This window comes from Amblyomma americanum, chromosome 3 (genome assembly GCF_052857255.1).
Source record: "Amblyomma americanum isolate KBUSLIRL-KWMA chromosome 3, ASM5285725v1, whole genome shotgun sequence".
NCBI classification, from domain to species: domain Eukaryota; kingdom Metazoa; phylum Arthropoda; class Arachnida; order Ixodida; family Ixodidae; genus Amblyomma; species Amblyomma americanum.
Window position 1 is genome coordinate 187767219 of NC_135499.1, and position 7201 is coordinate 187774419.

General features: G+C 44.2%; 1 non-coding gene across 1 annotated transcript; it reads right to left on the bottom strand.

The window, feature by feature from the left end:
* Positions 1-907: 907 nt before the first annotated feature.
* On the bottom strand, positions 908-979 carry TRNAP-UGG (transfer RNA proline (anticodon UGG)). The gene has a single exon. It is a non-coding gene; the product is annotated as a tRNA-Pro (tRNA).
* Between the last annotated feature and the right edge of the window lie 6222 nt (positions 980-7201).

A 7201-nucleotide genomic window follows, 5' to 3' on the forward strand; every position in this document is an offset into this window, starting at 1 on the left:
GGCCGTTCGAATTGGTGTCACACGATTTGTCTTCTTATGCAGTATACGTGGGCAACTAAACGGGTTTATAATGCAGACATCCGGATATAACAACATTAGTACCGGATAAAGCGAAGATAGATACACACTATATGATTATGGTGCAATAGCCGTTTGATAGGCGGTGCTATGCTTGGTTGCCTCGGCAGAGCTAAGGCTCGATCATACGCTACCTAAGCGTCTGGTTTCTCTCAATAAACGTGCCTCATGCCCACGGCCATCTTTTTGGAATTACGGGATCTGCAATGCGAAGTGATTCACTCACTGCCGATAGTTTCTTTGCAGCTGGCTAGTAGAAAGGCGACGCCTTATTTGGCCGCTGTGGTGACTACCGTACTGTTGAAGAATACCTTCACTGAAAACGGACCTTTTATTAGCTCAGAAAACCACGCGAGCAAACATGCGGTGATGCCAAGGCAGTTCCTTAGAGCGGACCCCTGTAAATATTCTGCCCCTCATTTGACTTCCACACGTTGATCACGAAGCCTTCTTTTCCCTTAGCCTCAGGAGCTCGTGATCAGTTGCAGGAAGAAAAAACAGGTGCATTTTCAAATCCTTATTTGTTGGCAATGATGCGGTTTTTGGGGTCGGACAAATTACGGCACAGCCAGAAAGAGCTACCGAATCGGTTTCCACTGAGAACAAACATTGCATTCAGCTGCACCCCGCCTTCCTTGAAGCTGTCATGATTCGTATGCGCTCGGACGCGTTACAAGCCCATCTTACATGAACTATGCCATAAAGCGAGTAACCCAAACTACTCAGCGCCAATTTCGTTTAATTGCATTTTTATTTCTTTAAAAACCCCTTTTTCAGGGGCATTACATAAGGGGTAAGAATGAAGAAGCAAAAGAAAAAAAAACAGAGTGGGCCCGTCCGGGATTTGAACCCGGGACCTCTCGCACCCAAAGCGAGAATCATACCCCTAGACCAACGGGCCGCACAGTTACACGGCCAACGAGCGCGCGCAGAAACGCGTCCTGTTGTAAGAATGCTTTGAAATCCAGTTCTGAGATTTCTTCTTGCTGTTAAGCCAAGATTCGTTTTGGTATTCACGAAGCCCTTCGGTGCTCCTCATTGAAATTCTGCAAGCTTCCGGTCCGTTACGACTCGCTGTGTCGGTTACGTACTCTGTCCTCTGCTTTATCTAACCTTTTGTTTCTTTTGCGTTTTATATTTTCCAGTATTATCAGAAAGGATAGGGGAATATACCCTTCAAGTACCTGTACTTTCTTTTTGACCACCATTGATTCTGGAAGGAATAAGAGCAGTATAATATCTGTTAAGAAATAGCCTGCTTTATTAAAGAGGATTTGTTTCTATGTTTTAACGCGGGCCGGTATAATGGAGATACTGTTTTGCCACTGCTGCTTTGTGCCGCCGCACAAGATCACTTCGGGCTCTGGCAGACCGGCTGTTTTATTTTGCGCATGTTCATTGTGTTGGACAAATGATATTCCAATTTATTCTCCCTTTGTATCTCAAGGAACTATCTCTGTGATTTTCCTCTTCATAGTACGTTGCGCTGTTCTCAACGTGATTTCAAGCCGTCAAAAGACCAGCCAATCTCAGTTACCAGAATATAGGGCAAATAGCCTATGCGCATAAACCGCACTGCAACGAACGAAGAACCGACATCTGGAAGCAACAGGTCTCTCGTGGAACTGCGCAGCATCTTACGATGCGTGGACACAGGGACCCCATCGTGGCTCTACTGGGTCTAATTAGTTCTCCTGTATACCTGGCCGTACTCTCTTTCATATGGCGCCCTTCCCTTATGCTCTGAAGAAACACCCATAAAAAAGAAATAGGCCGTACGCATTCATCGTCAAGATGGCCTGTAATTTCTAGAAAGCAGTGACTTACGGCTATAAAAATTTTTGTTCAAGAATTGTTCAAGAATTTGCTGGCTTTATCTTGAGAGTCCGCTGATTACTTTTACTGCAGAGAGTGCTCAAACGCACCTCAGGGGACGCAGAAATATTTGTTGTCTTCACAATTTTGTTCTTGGGCATTTTTTGAGCTGCAGAGTGCAACTGTGCAAGCTACAGACTATTGGTGGATTATTGATTGATTGATCTATACTGCGGTGTCATTGACTCCAAGCAGGGGTGAGCATAAAATAACAAATGAAAATAGCATAGTAGGCTAACACTTTGTACACGAACTCCGTGCAATGACATACACATGACACGAATACAGGAAGATTACAGACGCGGTGCTCTCAAATCCAGCAACTAACATTTTCACATTCGGGCTATCCACTGCACACTTCGCCAATTTATAGCAGCCACTGATTCATTTGACAAAAAAATGAGAATTTAACTGTATTACTATGGGCTCGATATTCTTGAACCATTTTTTCATTATTATAATGAACGGGAAACAGGAGTAACGTACTGAAAACTATTTATTTTTATGATATTATTATATATCAACTAAATGACCAGTTCGTGGTATTATTCAAGTAGAAGTAACTGAGAACAGTTAACCCGATACATGCAAGATTTGGATGAAGTCGATGTCGTGTATAACTTCACGAACTTCAGATACCATCAGCATTCCATTCAAAATAAAAAGTGACCTCCCTACAAGCACCAGTACTGGTCAACTGAGCTCTGCGGTTGCTGCTGGCAGGCTTCTGGTATGCAGCACTGAACATCATCTTACCTTACTATACCACTTCAGCTTGCACTAGCTACTTGTCGTGGGCAGTATCGAAGATACATATATCTTCGAGACTACCTTTCGATACAATTTGTGTATCGGTATTAGGTATTTTAGCCAAATATGAAAGTATCGGAATATCGGTATGGCAAATACATTTTTAGTGTAACGTGCATTTTAAAGATACTCGATAAAAAAAATGTAGTGATTTAACGTAGTTAAATCGAGTAGACGTGCAAAAGCAGGTGTTCATTCTTCAATTGGAGGGGATCATCTATGCTCCGCCTTAAGGGTATGACGCTATATCTTTAGTCGGTTAATGCCCATATATGCGGAATTGGTCATTCTCTAACATTCATAGATGGCTCTGAATCCTCCTACCATTCTTTCCTTTACCGTATCGGACCCTCCCCTGCATGCCCCGAACCTTATGCTAATCTATCATTTCCTGTCCTCCTGTCCCCCTCTGCAATTCATCCCCCCCCCCCCCCCCCCCCCCCCCCAGTATTTATTCCCATTTGCCCCAAAGTGACGGCGAAAATCGGAACCACTGATGGACGTTTGGCTTTAATGACCCTGCCGCAGGATATTCCCGACGCTTAATGCTTTGTCGCAATAAAGTTGTTTTCTCTCTCTTTCCCGCATGTTTTCAGTGCGGCGTCATTGCAGGGTTCGCAGATTGAACGAGGTGGCGCCACTGACTTGAACAAAGTGTTTGCCTGAGAAGCGTGCTCTGCCTCAATAACTGCATGTGTTGAGACAAAGCTCCTATTGTTTCAAGCAGAAACCGCTCCGAATGAATGAATGAATGAATGAATGAATGAATGAATGAATGAATGAATGAATGAATGAATGAATGAATGAATGAATGAATGAATGAATGAATGAAATTAATGAATGAGAGTACCAGCCGCAATGGCTCAGTGGCTTTGGCATTCGACTACTGATGCCAAGTACGCGGATTCGATCCCGAGCTAGACAGCCGTATTTCGATAGAGACGACAGAAAAAAAAAAAATTGGAGGACGCTTATGCTTCGCCTTTAAGAGTGAAACGTGACAGCGTGTTGCAGCACTACCAATGAGTCCACGGAATGGAACGCCATCACCCATTCGGCAAGACGCGTGGTCCGTTGGATAATTTAAGGAAAGGACGACTGTCTCACATATCTCGGTGGACACTCGAACCAGGCCGTAAGGGAAGGAAAATGAAATGAATATTGCTTTTAAAGAAATGAAATGACGCCTGTCTCATATTTCTCGCTGGACACCCGGACCGCGCCGTAAGGGAAGGAAAATACATTGCGTTGAGGAGGAGGAGGGATTTTTCGCTGACGTCTGACGCCAATGACACCGGCTTTTCTGCGACACGAGCTCCTTAACGCTGTCGCGTTAAGATATTGCTGGCGGTTTAGCATTGCTAACCGCGAAATATTGTGCGAAATTAGGTTTTTTCTTGTGGGCACTAACGCCACGTATACCTGAATGCGCGATTGAATGCGTGTTTCCTTTCCTTCCATGACCTCCGCACGGATGGGAAGTTGATCAGAACGACTTTGTGCAATGCACAGCCCAAGAGTGTGTTGCAGTTTTACACAAAGCGTGACCAGCTGCGGCGATAGCATATTGCTCTCGCGCAGTGGCCAGCGAAGCTGATCTGTTCTCGCCGCCGCGGATTCAAAACCAAGTCACGGCAATATTTATTTTATTCTTCAGTTTGGCCAAGGTTACCCTCATCAAAGGCTCGTTTCTTTCTCGCCATTTCCTGCATCACGTGACTGCCTTCAGAGGCTTCACCACACACCCGCATTTTCCAGATTATGAGGCTAGTAATGCTTCAGCATTAAAATGTCCATGTGCGATTCGATGTCAGCGCATGCTAACGAATCCCAGGTGGTCTAAATTAACCCGGAGTACGGCGTAGCTTATAGCCCATGTGTCGCTTCGGAACGCTAAACACCATGGTTTGCAATTTGATTGATTGATCAATTGATTTAGTGATTGGATGAGTGAGTGGGTGTGTGAGAGAGTTAATTCATTGCTTGATATTTCGCAAACGTGCTACTAGCACTAAAGCCATGCCCTGAATTTGGAACCATCTCGTCGTCAATTTACCGCTGCTGTCCAGCTTGAGACAACCTAATTGAAAAAGTCCCCTATGTACTGACAATGTCGTTCATAAAATAGCGCATAAAATAAAATATAAACGTATAAAATAGCACAACATCAGACAAGGACATAAAAGAACACACACACGAGCGCTAACTTGCAACAGTTTATTGCGGAAGAGAGCCTGTAGATATATATGACATGGCGAGATATTGCGCAAGCGGGGCAGTCAGTCAATTGTTAATGGCTTCTGAGGTAATTCCTTGCGAGATAGCGTAACAGAGGGTTTCGATATGCAGTTATCACCTAAGCTATCTATCATTTCTGCTTCGATTATTTCTCGCGCGAGTTTGCAAGTGTTTTTGGCAATCACCGTGCATGCTTGAAAAAGAGGTTTACACTTGAATTCACATTTTCTGCAGTGCGCATCTAAAAAACCACCTTTCTTTTCTTTAACATTGTAACGATGTTCACGAAGGCGCTCGTTTAAGCACCTTCCACTTTGACCTACATACTTCTTTCCACATGTCAATGGTATGCTGTACACAATGGATTCCGTACATTTAACGAACTTAGTTTGATTATTTATCTTGCACCCACTCTTTGTAGCAGGGCCTGGTCTAGTCAATCTGCAAAGTTTCTGCAGCTTCTCTGGAGCTGAAAAAATGACTTTCAATTTTGGACGTTGTCCAATCTTCTTCAAGCGGTGGGACAAGCCGTGAGTGTACGGAATCACGGCAAGTTCCTGTTTGTTTAGTGAATGGGACGGTGGTAGAGCATGAGGGTAACAGATCTCCTTTAGGAGCCTTTCGGCAACACTTACAAGGATATCCATAGAAAAACCGGCTTCAATTAGCCTCTGTACTTGTTAAGCAAAACTTTCGGTCATTAGCTGAGGGCAGAATTTTTTTATGGCATTTGTGAAGCATAACTTGGCAATGCCCCTCTTGAAAAGTTTGGAGTGCGCAGAGTCATACGAGAGCAGGGGCTTGTTGGCACGTGGTTCGTATTTCCAGTAAATGTGATCGTCTTGAAATAAAAGCCTGATATCAAGTAAGCGAAGACTGTCCTTTGATGGCAATTTATGGGTAATGATAAGAGGCGATAAGTCTGCACGTACTACGTTTAGTGTGTTAGTGACAAGTGATTCGAAGTACCCAGAATCACAGTCAAGGAATATTAAATAATCGTCAACATATCTAAATGCTTTTGTTACTTTTAAGTTAGCAAGGCGGCTACAAAGGCCTCTGTCAAGATCGGCTATAAATCACTAAGGACGGGTGCAATGCACGACCCTATGCATATACCCTGTTTTTGCAGAAATGGCAGTCCGTCCCATTGAATAAAAGTGGACCGAAGGTAAAGGCTTAAAAGTTCTAGGAAGCCATTGCTCGACGTACCCGAAGCATTCTGGAAAGGTATGACTCTGAACTTGTCAATACAGTTCTGAACACAAGAAAGCAGACTAGCTTGCGGTAACGAATAAAACAAATCCTTAATATCTATAGAGAAACCTCTCAAGCGCTTGTGCCATGAAGACTTTACGTAATCTATGACAGCATAGGAACCCTTTACAAGGAAGGGATCATCTATTTGCAATAGGTTGAGCTTTTCTTGGAGAAACATAGCAATAGATTTTTGCCACGTATCATTTTCAGAAACAATCACCCTGAACGGAGCGCCCACCTTGTGCGTTTTTGCACTGAAAAAGACGTCAAGATGATCATACTTTGATGTTTCTATGCCTTTAGAGAGCCTGTTCAGCTAGAGAGCCTGTTCCCTTGTACGACAGGTATCTCGACGTGCCTCTGCGGATGGCAGTTCGCGCTTTGTATCGGAGGGTGTGGACGCCTTGAATCACGGAAAACACCCTGCGCCGAAGGTATATGTCAAACGCGTTTTGTCGTTCTTGAGGGACCACGAGCTTTGAGTATTGTCTACGGACAAGGAGGGTGGTTTTGCCGTTATGTCACATGGGCTGTTCAATGCAAAAGCCTTGGAAGCTGCCTCCAAAGCTCTTGATCCTCTGCGGAAACGAACGACATCTAAGTTGAAAGCGGAAGCCAAAAAGCTGTGCAATAGGCTGCAGCTGGACAGGCTCACGTCAACAGTTGTTCAGCAAAGTCAAGGCTCAGAGCAGCAAACATGGATCTAATGAAGTTGCTAAAGACAGATTTGCAGTCATTGTTGGGTGTAGATGTAGCGGTTAAGATCAAAAAGTGGGACATTTGCATATTGCTCTTGGAAACCGCCGAGGTAGAAACAGTTAGCGATAGGTGGGAACTCCTCAAAGCAGAGTGAAAGAAAAAGGAAGATGAGCGGAGAAAAATAGAGGAACAACGGCTAGCGGCAGAGAAAAAGGAGCGGGAGCTCAGAGGGTTACAGCTC